Raw genomic sequence first — 12,309 nt, 5'->3', positions numbered from 1 at the left:
CCCACACAGCAGAGGATATTCCTGGAATATCCTATTTTGATCCCTTATATTCCTATTTCGTCCCAGAGACATTGCGAACCATTGTGGGATATTCGCGGTATATATTTTGACAGTATGCTGCTAAGCCTATAGGCTTTTGTGTATGTAATAACTGAGTCACAGTTGTTACAGTGTGTTTCATCATTTCTTTTCGGAACACCCAAGAACGCCGTCCACCTGGGGTGCTACGAAATGCAGATTAATTAAAAAATCAATCAATTCCCTTAAGATGTAAAAAAAATCCTGCCATGATAAGTTTTCCTCGTTTCATAAAGAAGAATGTTCTTCGAAATGTGATTTCACTCGTGCTTTTTAATCTACTAAGGCGATGATACTAAAAAGATATATTTCCCAGTGGGATTTATTCCTCAAGTCATAAGGCGAAACTTAATTTTTCGCCTACCAAGATTTAGACTCCCGCCCGCGATGTCGAGCTATCGATTGTGGATACCATCGATGGTCGATTCCACCAATAGTCGATTTCCATCGAGAGAAAAACAAATACGCACATGCGCATTACCACTTTCAAATCCAACCGAATCCAACGGACATGGCCGTTTGATGGCCGTTGTCGTATTCATGTGCACATTAATAATGTTACGTGAACTGTGTTGTGTTCTTCGTGAGCGGAATTGATCCTGCCGAAGCATATCAGCCTCTTAAGTTCTTCTTTTACTTGTTTCACCAGCACCTAGGCAATCATCTACTGTTACTACGTATTTTTGTAGTGTTATGTTTGCGAAACTTCTCCAACAAAAGTTTATCAACCGCTGAAGTTCTACTTTTGCTTCCTTCATCAGAATCTGGGTAAGTAGAGGTGTTGCTTATTGCAACATTTTTTATTTTAAATGAAGCATATTCTTAATTTAATATTTTCAACCTTCTCACACTTCCTGAGACAGCTCAGTCAATCCATCTTCTGTGGATTGAAAAACATTGCATATGCATAAACTTAAATTTATTTTAATGCTTGACGCATTGCATCACCGTAGTGTGGGAGGATTATGAAGAAAAACTTCTCGGCTTTACTATTTATTGAGTCATTTAAAGTTATTTACATTTTTTATAGTGTTTATTTTTCATTTAGGTGTAGTGGGTTTAAGTGTAGCTTCATGTCAAAAACATCTTCATGATGATGTAAAAAGTTTTGGATCAAAGTTCCAATCAGGTAATTGTTATTAAAAGAAAACATTTCAATCAATGTTGTGTCTCATTTTTGATAATTTTTTGTAGTTAAAGATGTCTCTGTGATTTTGTTAAAGAGGGGATAAGTAATGGGATATGATTTGTTGGAGGCAAGTCTATTTGTGCACATTACTCAGGGATAAAACCATTGGGCCATAATGATAAAGTGAATATCAGTTTATCTGTGGTAATATTATTAATAATCAGCCCAGTATAGGAAATGGTTTAGATTCATCTTCCTTTATGTTTGCTTGAAGCACTTTTCAATAGAGTGATCAAAGACTTTGAGATGCGTTGGCTCCCTAATATTGTTTTCTTCTAAGCAAGCAGACTGTTTGATCTTGATTCCAATTATGCAGGGTATCCCATTTATCTTGACCACCCGAAATAACTTTTTGTTCAGATGGAAGTTCAAAAATGTGTCAAGCAAATGTTCATAAGCCCTCAGGGGGACATTAGTCAGCATGACTGCCTTCCTTGTATCTTTGTTTCTACAAAGATTTGAAGAGTGGTATGTCTTTTTTAAATGACACCCTATATTTTTTATGAATGACTGGTGGAGTAGTTCCAATACCCGCCTACCTGCACTAAGTGCTATTGAGTCAGACATTTTTCATAACACTGTGTTTATGTTAATGGTCCACTGTGCTACATTTTTGAATGAGTCTTTAGGAGAGGAAATGAACTGCCAAATAAAAAAATATAGGGTGCCATTTTAAAAAGACATACCCCTGTTCATATCTTTGTAAATAATAAAGCTACAAGGAAGTCAATCATGCTAATAATTGTCCCCCTGACGGCTAATGAACATTTGCTTGACACATTTTTGAATTTCCATGTGGACAAAAAGTTATTTCGGGTGATCAAGATAAATGGGACACCCAGTATTCTTCATGTAAAATTGTCATAGTGGATGTGTACAGCCTTTGGTTCAATGAATTATCCCTAATATAATAATTTTTATTTCAGATTGATTTTTTGAAAAGAGTTGGGGGTTCTACTCCACCAGATGCAACAAGGCGTGGGTTGAGAGCATCATTCTTAGATGATATTGCAAAATATTATTTATTGGAAGGCCTTAAAGGGAACATAAAGTTTGGACAGACACACATTCATTCGGCTCTAAGCTGTAAGTAAAGTTTTCAAATTTCTATTAATTAAATACTTCAATGAGACCAACATATGTCAGTAGCTTAGGTATTTTCCTTGAGAGCTATCAGCTATCCATCCTTGCATTTTGTTGAAATTCTTGCAAGGACATTACTTTTGTGATTTTGTGCTGTCTAGCACCCAGAATTGAATTATGCTCTCTAGTCTCTTGGGTTGTATTCAAAGTTAGTACTCTCCCTTTCAATACAACCCTAGCATTTGATTATTTTTATTACCATTCCTATGATTTTCAAGATTGGCTGTTCTAAAAAATATCATGAGATAATTTCTGTTTTCTTTGAATGACATTCAATTATTGTTGTGCTTGCTTATTTCATTAACATTTGGACTAAACTTTTATTTCTCTAAAGTAAAGAAACCACTCTCCAGCCTTAAATTTATCAGGTGGATTTTGTGGGAAAATTAACTGCTTACGCCTTAATTATCGAGGTCATTTCAAGATCTCATGTAATGACAGTAATGATAATAGAATCGCTCAAGAAAATGACTAAGTATATGCAGCCAAGCTCGTGTCTCAAACCCTTGTTTGTCATTTCATATGAAGTAATTTGCCAACTCTTGCCTCATAGAAAGTCCAAATTTGTGGGCTCTAACCTAGGTGGCAAGTGCAATACTAATCCTGCTGATTTCATCAGCTGACCATCACATCTTATTAGTTAAGTGCATCTATTTAAAAATGGCCCTATAAAAACTACTGTCTTAATTATATTATAGTCAATTTACTTCTCACCTTTATAATAAGATGAAAAGTACATTATACATATTTTTTAGTAATGTAAACTTCTTCTGGTCCCATAGTTATTTCTGAAGACCTTCTTCGGTATTTAAAGAGAATTGAGAAGACGCAGCTGGAAATTTTAAAGGAAATTTGGGCTTTGAAAAGAGCTAAGTCGAACTGCCAGATGCCAGATGAAAGTGACAACGACTTATTATTGACCTGGAAATTCCCCATGGATACAATGGAAGAATTTGATGCCCTGGAGGTGGAACTCCTCAAAAAGCCATCCACGCAGCTCTGGTAAAATAAAACTTTTGAGTGTCATTTGTTTGATGGGCTTTTATAAGTAGCTATTTGTGAGTTTTTTTGTGTTGTAAAAATTCCTCTGATTTTTCAGACTGTAGAGTTATGCAGACGAGGTCGGAATAACATTACTGAGGGTGTTTTCGGCATGTTATACCACCTATTTACCAATAACCTTGGTCGGAGATTTTCATTTTTCGGCCATTCCAAAATGAACACTAAAAAAATCCAGTTCTGTGCCACCAGAACGTGTGCCTGTATTATTGGTATGTTGTGCTTATAAAATTTTTTCAAAATGGGAACTGTTCAATAAAACTACTTGTGTCTAAAATCCTTACTAAAATTTAATTTCAGATGCTTTCCGTTGCAAGCCCACATTAAAGGAATATGGCCATAAGCACATAAAGGAGAAGGCAATTGACTGGTTCAGGCACGCTGAGTGAAGGCATCAGAGGGTGGAGGAAAGGAAAACAAATTGTAAATAAGGAATAATAAAAAAATTTTCTTTGAAACGACACAATTTAAAGTATTATTTATTAAAGGTTGCATCACATTACGCTTCTGGTGGCGAAGATTTGTGAAAATGTAGTAAGGATTAAATTTTGGCAGTAAATTGGTTGACGTGAGACGTAGCTGCAACGTTGTGGCAACCTATATGGTTTACAGAAGGTTGCAGGCAGGTTGCAATCATGTTACGTGTCACGTTGCAAAGATGTTGTGAAGACGTTGTGAAAACGTAGTACGGAGGACGTTTGGCAGTAAATAAGACGTTGTCACAACGTTGCATGGAACTCCCGTGGAACATGGTTGCCGTGAGACGTTGCTGCAACGTTGTGGCAACCATTATGTCCATCAGCAATTGAAAAAAAAACATTTCGATTGAAAACTCTGAACATTAATTTGTGAGACTTCTGTGCTCACTTCTACATATTTCACAAAAATACAGAATTAATGTTAATTCGGAAAGCAAATATATAGCATGAATTTTCTTTCAAATTGCTTTGTGCACCATTTGCAGGCAATCGGGAAACAATTGCAAAGGATGTGGAAAGCAAATTTTTTTCTGGTTCTATCTAATCTATCCACATCTCTCTCTTCTCATCTCTGCGTTCTCTAAAAAATCTAATAATTTAATAATGTATTATGTAATATAATCATGTAGGTATTAAAGGTTTTAATAGATGATAATTTTCCATGACATTTCTTCCCTGCATAAATGTCACCTGCTAGATATAGGTATTTTAGGCAGTCACATACAATTTCTAATAGTAAAACGAAATGTTTTCCCAGAATTAAGGATAATATTCTCACGCTGGAAAATACTCTTTTCTTCTTTCCTCCCACCCATCCCCAGTGAAAATTTTGTATACAATTGTATACAATTTCATACAGGATTTCCTGTATAAACCTGTACACAATTGTATACAAAATGTGTACATTGTATACAAATTTGGCTTCATACAATTGTATACAGTGTATACAATTTACACATTTTCATACACTGTATACAATTGTATGAAATGTATACAATTGTATGAAATGTATACAATTGTATGAAATGTATACAACTGTATGAAATGTATACAATTGTATGAAATGTATACAAATGTATGAAACGTATGCAATTGTATGAAATGTATACAATTGTATACAGTGTATGAAAATGTGTAAATTGTATACACCGTATACAATTGTATGAAGCCAAATTTGTATACAATGTACACATTTTGTATACAATTGTGTACAGTTTTATACAGGAAATCCTGTATAAAATTGTATACATTTGTATTTAGAACTTTAGCTTCCTGTGATGAACAATGTTAGCTGATGGACTCTTCAGTGAGCTGGCAATTAGATTACTCTTTTGAGTTCTTAATTTGTGTTCCCATTGATAATTGGTGATACCTTTATCTTCTTGTTGGTGGACAATATTAGTTCATCGACTCTTCAGTGAGCTGGCAATTGAAATATTGTTCTGAGTTCTTTATGTGTGTTAACATTGATCCCAGATAGCATGCTAAACTTGCTGCAAGCTTGTCACGACATAGTTGTAAGTTTGCAGAAAGCTTGTCATGACAAGCCTGCAAGCTTGAATCAAACCGCCTTGTTATGCTTTTTCAAACATGCAGCACACTTGTCGCATCAAACTTGCAGCAAACTTGTCGCATCAAACTTGTCACATCACACCTGCTGAAAATGTGTAGTGTCACATTGCTACATACTAGGAAAACTAGTTCCACACCTACCATTTCTGTAGTGACACTTGCTGAGGAAAAACTGACTTAAAATTTCTGCTTTTAAAATGCTCTCCTAAATAATGATTAATTTAGAACAACAAAATTTAAAATTTTCCACTCTATCAATTGTTAGTCATTTCACATGCACAGAATTTGGGAGCTAAATTTATTTAATAAAATGGGCAACAAATAAATGCTGAAGAATTTATTTTTCTCATTAATTATGTACATGCTGAGGCAGCGGTGGACATACCGAAAGTAGATATCTAGTCATCGATAGTTAATCATTATTAATGAAGTGAGTGAAATACTTACAAACTGAATAGGAAACATCAAAGACAGAAACACTTTAAAAAATTTATGACCCCCTAGGCCACACATGGTAATAACTAAAATACAGAAATCTTCAAAAGGTAAAAACATATTGCTCGAATTTCATCAAAACATTCACAAGTATGCTGATTGGCTGTGAGAATGTAAAATTAAAACTTCATTCTTTTGAATTCTTGTTTAGTTATGGGAGTACAAGGTTGCGCATGGAACTTACATGGTTACATACTTATAGATCGTTACTGATGAACTTATTAAGCAAAATTATTGTCTTCATCAGCCTGATCCTCAGTCTGTTTATCCTGCCAATCCCTGAAGAGAAAATAGTAATTACTCCATGTGAAATGATACATCATGGAACATTATAGTGTATACCTATTGTAAGAGGGAATGGAAAATATGAAGAAAATGTCTGGGATGATCGAATTAGTGTGGCAGAGAAATGAGAAGCAACTACTTACTATCTTATTTTCCCGACTTTAGCCTGGTTGAGCCAATTACTCAGACACCCTTTCAGCTCCACATCTGATGCATCACGGTCGACCCTTCTGCATACACCTATAAAATTATAAAAAACATTGTTAATATCACTTAATGTAATAAGTTAAAAGTTCATTTCAATGATCAATTATTATAATAATCTTAGAATATCTTGTTGGATGCACTCACAAAAAATAACAGGACACACTGGAGTGCTATAAAATGATTTCTTAACCGAATTCTTCTGAAGTTTGCCTGTAAGGGCTTACAGCTCTGCTACATTGTCATTCTAAGACGACGCAACATATTTTGTAGAAGTGCTCATTCAACTGCTACCAAACATTGCATCTAGAGATAAAAAAGACCAAATCAATGAAGAGTTAACAGCTAATACAAGAATAATAAAAATCATGTTTTCAGCCAGAAGAAAAATTCACCAATGAAATTAACACAGTTGTCATGGTTAGTATGCACATGTAGTATGTGTGCACAAGTGCATATGAAATAACAAAAATCCAATCATACCATAATTTTTTAATATTTCATTGGACATTAATCCATACCCACTTCAAAATTATGTTGTACTTGAGTATTTTTATAGCAGTTGGAATTCCAAGCACCTACGAATGTCTGGCGAGCTCAAGATATACTTCTGAAACTTTCTTACAAATGAAACTCTTATGAAACTTTCTTACAAAAACTTAATTGTTCTTTCATTTAAAAAATCATACATTGTTTGAATCAGGATGGCAGCACACAAATTATCATAATTCACTTACCACCTTTGGCTCAAATGAGGGATCTTCACTTATCCTACGGCAGAGTTTGATGAAATCCTCATCTGATGTCAATGGCAATTGGCTGAATTTCATCTCCTCCACAGCAGCACCCTTTTGCTTTGGGTCACAAGCCAATAAAGCACCTACTTTCCTCTCCAAGTGAGAAAACCCAGGTGCCATTCCTCCCATCCACATGAGGCACTGGCTATTATGTTGTTTTAATTTACTGCAGCCTGTAAATATAAAATTGTTATAAATACACTAATACCAATTGATTTGCTTACATTATACTTCCTTAGCAGACTTGGTACTTAATCATCATAAATCCTGCCTACATGCTTATCAAACAGGTGATAACCATAGATTTTAATATACCACTAATTTTTCTATCAACAAACACGAGTAATTGATTACATAACAAAAATTTTAAGGATTGCAATCTTATTGTACAGAAACAACTTAGAAACGTGTTACTTATGCCCTTGAGTGCAATATGTAATAATAATAATAATATCTTTATTGTTCTATGGGTCAAACATGTGACATAGAACATGTGACATAGAACATCAAAACATACATGTTGTCATACACTATCAGACAAGAATTCATTTACATTATAATAACCCTTAGGCTGTAAAAATTTTTTAAATTCTGTCTTAAAAACATTAATATTTGAAATATGTTTTATACTCGTAGGCAATTTGTTAAAAATAAGCGAGGCAGAGTGATGTGGACCTCTTTTGGCACATAATTGTTGTAAAATATGTATATTTTCACTCCCACGGGTCAGATAGGCATGAACCGAGGAGTTTGGTAAAAATAAGGTAGGGTTCTTTTTTACAAATAATGCACAGTAAAAAATGTACATACTTGGTAGTGTCATTATATTATATTTTAGAAATAATGGCTTTCCAGGAGACCTGATGGACACATTTGCCATAACTTTCAAGGCTCTTTTTTGCATAGAGAATGCTCTAGCAGCAGCACTTGTGTTTCCCCATAAAACTACACACTAAGCCAAGTGAATTGTCTGTTAAAATGTATTAAAGCACAAATCAATGCCTAAATTATAACGATCGGAGAGAGTTCAACTGATGGCTATGTTTAGAACAGCTTAATAATTGCTATTATTCCTCGACATATTCCAAATAGTTACTCATTTTCAAGATAAATCATTCATAAATGAGTTAATTGAGGTTGAGACTAATGTCATAAAGAACTGTTAACAAAGTGGATTCTACTGCGAGAACCCTGATATTTCAACTTTAACCGTCTGAATGGATTCTTTTCACTATGCCAGCGAAAGTAAAGACCATGCTAAATTGTAATTACCCTGAGAATAAAATAATGAGTAATCTTAAATAATTAATGGATAGTAATTGGCGGTTCATTAATCATACATAAGTATCGAATGGAAAAAAATGTTCCATTTACTTACATTAACATGCAGCACAGCAGAGATGGGTTGATGCTGACAATGGCAACTTCTTAAATCTCTTCGTGACGCTAAAAGCCACTGTTTCCGGGAATTCAAAAACTTATTCAGGCGTTGATTCAATTGTGCATGAAACAGTATTCTTTCAATCCCTTTTTGTCAGTATTCACTACGAAGCACGGATTATTTTCTTCTTCCATAGCATACTTCAACGTATATTTGCTACTAATCAATATTTTTCATCACAGCTAAATTCGCCATCACAAAGTAACGGTAACAAAAGATGGGCAAAGAAATCGATTGTACGTAATAATCGATTATTTGCTTTCGATTATTGCGATTATTGAATCGATTATGGACATCCGATTATTTTGCATAATCGATTATTTGAATATAATCGGCGGGAATAAGAAGCGTGCTCACTTGCGAGATTTTATGCGAGAAATTATTTTTTTTACATTTTCACCCCTTCTATAGTTTCAAAACAACAAATGAATGCTATTTTGAAGTTTAATATTGTTTATAACAATTAACTAAGTTTAAACAAAGTTAGCAACAATGCTAATAACATTTACCAGCATTAACGACTTCTACATACCTTACGGGTTACAAAACAGCAAATTAATAACTTATTAATCTACATTGTTCATAAGAAAATGTAAAGTTTAAATAAAGCTAGCAACTTTTAAAAATTTAACAATTTCCGCATGTTGTATGGTTGAGAAGAGTTGGCTGAGCCTTTTTGTTGATTATAACAATTACTTAAATGTAAACAAATTTAGCAACTTTTACAAAAATTAAGAATTCCCACATTTTATACGGTTGAGAAACGTGGAATGAGTGATACTCTTATTCTATTATGTTTATAACGATTACTAATGTTTAAACCAAGTTAGCAACAATTTTAGAAACATTTTCAAAATATTACAATTTCTTTAATTTAATTCGGTTAACCAACAATAAAGGAATGGTTTATTGGAACTCTTTGGTGTTTATAATAATTTCTTAAGTTTAAAAATAATTAGCAACAATTTTAACACCATTTTTTAAATTAAAAATGCGTTACGGTGTAAAGAATAGAAAATGAGCATAGTTGTGGTGCTTTAACTCCCAAACCCAGATATTTACACATTGATGTACGCATACCTTTACATTGTATAAAATGTACAAATTTTATACAGCCTACACAACTGTATAAATTTTCATAAAATGTATAAAATTTATACAAATTAAACATTTTATACAGCTTTATACAAATTCATACAAAATTTGCACATTGTACACATTCTGTATAAAATTGTATACATAGTATACAATTTACACATTTTATGCATTCTATACAGCTGTATACAATTGTATACTAAATGTGCACATTGTACACATTCTGTATGAAATTGTATACATTGTGTACAATTTACACATTTTATACATTCTATACAGCTGTATACAATTGTATACAAAATGTGTACATTGTATACATCCTGTATAGAAATTGTATACAAAATTTTCACTGGGGATGAGAATTCCATTGCTGCCTCATCTGTAAAAATTCTTCTCACAAGTACTAATGTGACACCTTTCACTCCATGTCCTCCCTAATTCTGCAGTCGTTTGTGCTGAAAACAAGAGAATGAAGGTAATAATTAAAAAGGGAAAACCACCAGTACCTCTTAAAAACTGAAAAGAATTAGATAATGCAAAAAGTTTATAATAAATTCTTTTTTCCTTGCATAACACATAGTGCAATTTAGTTTTAAATTAAATGCTTAAATAGTTATACCATTAAAAAGAAAGAAACGTTTTCAAACACAGCAACATTTTCATCAACAGCAACATTTTCATCAACAGCAACATTTTCATCAACAGCAACATTTTCATCAACAGCAACATTTTCATCAACAGTCATTTTCATCATGAGCAACATTTTCATCAACTGCAACGTTTTCATCAACAGCACCTTTATCATGAAAAGCAACATTTTTATCAACAGCAACACTTTCATCAACAGCAGCATTTTCAACAACAGCAACATTTTCATCGAAAGCAACATTGCATCAACAGCATCATTTTCATCAACAGCAAAATTTTCATTAAGAGCAACATTTTCATCAACATCAACATTTTAATCAACAGACATTTTCATCAACAGCATTATTTTCATCAACAGCAACATTATCAACAACATAAAGGTTTTCATCAACAACAACATTTTCATCAACAGCAACATTTTCATCAACAGCAACGTTTTCATCATTAGCAACATTTTCATCAACAGCAACATTTTCATCAACAGCAACATTTTTAACAACAGCAACATTTTCATCAACAGCAACATTTTCATCAACAGCAACATTTTTAACAAAAGCAACATTTTCATCAACAGCAACTATTTCAACAACAACAACATGTTCAACAACAGCAAAATTTTCATCAGCATCAACATTTTCAACAACAGCAACAATTTCAACAACAGCAACATTTTCATCAACAGCAACATTTTCATCAACAGCAACATTTTCATCTACAGTCATTTTCATCAAGAGCAACATTTTCATCAACAGCACGGTTTCATCAACAGCAACATTATCATGAAAAGCAACATTTTCAACAACAGCAAAATTTTCATCAACAGCAACATATTCAACAAAAGTAAAACTTTCAACAATAGCAACATTTTCATCAACAGCAACATTTTCATCAACAGTCATTTTCATCATGAGCAACATTTTCATCAACTGCAACGTTTTCATCAACAGCACCTTTATCATGAAAAGCAACATTTTTATCAACAGCAAAACTTTCATCAACAGCAGCATTTTCAACAACAGCAACATTTTCATCGAAAGCAACATTGCATCAACAGCATCATTTTCATAAACAGCAAAGTTTTCATTAAGAGCAACATTTTAATAACAGCAACATTTTCATCAACATCAACATTTTAATCAACAGACATTTTCATCAACAGCAACATTTTCATCAACAGCAACATTATCAACAACATAAAGGTATTCATCAACAACAACATTTTCATCAACAGCAACATTTTCATCAACAGCAACATTTTCATCATTAGCAACATTTTCATCAACAGCAACATTTTCATCAACAGCAACATTTTTAACAACAGCAACATTTTCATCAACAGCAACATTTTCAACAACAGCAAAATTTTCAACAAAAGTAAAACTTTCAACAACTGCAACATTTTCAACAACAGCAACAATTTCAACAACAGCAACATTTTCATCAACAGCAACATTTTTACAACAGCAAAATTTTCATCAACAGCAACATTTTCAAACACAGAAACATTTTCATCAAAAGCAAATCTTTTGTCATCAGCAACTTTTTAACAACAGCAAAATTTTCAACAACAGCAACATTTTCAACAACAGCAACAGCAACACTTTCCACAACAACAAAAACAGCTACATTTTTCACAACAACAACAACTGCAACATTTTTAACAAAATAATAACAACAGCACATTTTCAACAACAACAACAGCAACATTTTAAACAACAACAACAAAAGCAACATTTTCGAAAACAACAGAAATATTTTTGACAACAACAACAGCAACATTTGCAACAACAACAAAAGCAACTTTTTCAACAACAACTACACCCA

General features: G+C 33.1%; 2 long non-coding RNA genes across 2 annotated transcripts; both read right to left on the bottom strand.

Moving 5' to 3' along the window:
* Nucleotides 1–5,842: 5,842 nt before the first annotated feature.
* On the bottom strand, nt 5,843–6,537 carry LOC124164040. The gene is made up of 2 exons (XR_006865939.1): nt 6,444–6,537; nt 5,843–6,294 (listed from the first exon to the last, which is right to left on the bottom strand). It is a non-coding gene; the product is annotated as an uncharacterized LOC124164040 (long non-coding RNA).
* Nucleotides 6,538–6,723: 186 nt separating this feature from the next.
* Nucleotides 6,724–8,712, bottom strand: LOC124163894. The gene is made up of 3 exons (XR_006865867.1): nt 8,680–8,712; nt 7,242–7,474; nt 6,724–6,810 (listed from the first exon to the last, which is right to left on the bottom strand). It is a non-coding gene; the product is annotated as an uncharacterized LOC124163894 (long non-coding RNA).
* Nucleotides 8,713–12,309: the final 3,597 nt, after the last annotated feature.

This window comes from Ischnura elegans, chromosome 8 (assembly GCF_921293095.1).
Source record: "Ischnura elegans chromosome 8, ioIscEleg1.1, whole genome shotgun sequence".
NCBI lineage: Eukaryota > Metazoa > Arthropoda > Insecta > Odonata > Coenagrionidae > Ischnura > Ischnura elegans.
This window is presented reverse-complemented; position numbering and strand designations above follow the sequence as displayed.